The sequence below is a fragment of the Chenopodium album genome, chromosome 24, assembly GCF_948465745.1.
Source record: "Chenopodium album chromosome 24, dcCheAlbu1.1, whole genome shotgun sequence".
NCBI classification, from domain to species: domain Eukaryota; kingdom Viridiplantae; phylum Streptophyta; class Magnoliopsida; order Caryophyllales; family Amaranthaceae; genus Chenopodium; species Chenopodium album.
The window spans coordinates 12,299,751-12,301,007 of NC_137857.1; the positions used below are offsets into that span (position 1 = coordinate 12,299,751).

Below are 1,257 nucleotides of genomic sequence, written 5' to 3' on the forward strand. Positions count from 1 at the left end.
TAAACAACAAAATAAGTCCAAATTTCAATAAAATTGCAAAATAAAATGATCCGATACAACAATACATAACATCAATTAAATGTCAAAATACAATACATAAAAAAAAAATGCAAATTACAAAAGCATTCTTCGAGTTTTCATATTCCAAAAATGCTCCAAACTTTTCATGGTCACACTACAATAATTTAAAAAACAATTAATTAGTACTACATCTACTGCAAATTAATTCATAATTCATAGATCAAAACTCAAAATTAATCAGTACTACATCTACTGCAAATTAATTAGTGCTACATCTACTGCATTACTGCAAATTAATTAGTACTACATCTACTGCAAATTAATCAACATATTATGATATTAACAATTAAGAAACTCAAAATTAAAACTCAAAAACAGAAATTGAAAAGAAAAAACAGAAATTGAAAAGAAAAAACAGGGAGTAAGTGAGAGAATGTTACCTCGAGTAGATCGTCGGCGTCGCCTCCTCGACCCTCGTGGCCTCGTCGGTGAGCAGTGGCGACAGGCGTGGTCGCGTGACGTGCCTCGGTGGCTCTGTGCGGCGGCTTGAGATTTGAGAAGTGAGAAAAAATGGAGAAGAAAGTTAGGGTTTTAGCAAGCAGCAGTGTATGAGAATTGAGAAAAGAAAGGGAACAATTGAATAGAACAAAGAACGAAAGTTACAGGGAAAAAAAGGGAGAAAAGAAAAAAGAAAAAAAATAAATAAAGTTGCGCGTCCTGGGTTTCGAACCCGCGATCTGTGGTACAATTGAGAGTCACTAAACCAATTGAGCTAGCGCCTAACATAGTAAACATTTGTTTAAGATATTTTATTTATAGGTTTTTTTTTTTTAATAACTTTTAATTTTTTTTCCGGATCTAACGGGGTTCAACTGAACCCCTTGAACCCCCGCTAGATCCGCCACTGTCCCCGAAAAAGATTGCTCCAAACCCGATAATATCGCTACTTCCTACGATGAGTTCGATGAAAGATGGAACCGACTTCAACAAGATTGAGCTAATTTCACGAACCCTTGGTCGAGATCAACAAGGTTGTTGGGGATTGACGTCGGCCATTAGAGGTTCTGCTTGGGGTTTTTCGATGGTTTTTAAAGGGTTTAGAGTTTCGTGGGGGTAGGGAGGGGGGCTGGTGGTTCGTACGGTGCCGGCACCGAAGGGTCTAGGCGCGGCCGGTGCCGGGGGATGGGGGATCGAGGCTGGAGGTCGGTGGCTAGGAAAAAGTGTGGTTGGTGGTTT

The 1,257-nt window shown here is 39.1% G+C and overlaps 1 long non-coding RNA gene across 1 annotated transcript; it reads right to left on the minus strand.

The window, feature by feature from the left end:
* LOC145612544 (uncharacterized) lies at positions 1 to 788 on the minus strand. The gene is made up of 2 exons (XR_014106636.1): positions 462 to 788; positions 1 to 175 (listed from the first exon to the last, which is right to left on the minus strand). It is a non-coding gene; the product is annotated as an uncharacterized LOC145612544 (long non-coding RNA).
* Positions 789 to 1,257: the final 469 nt, after the last annotated feature.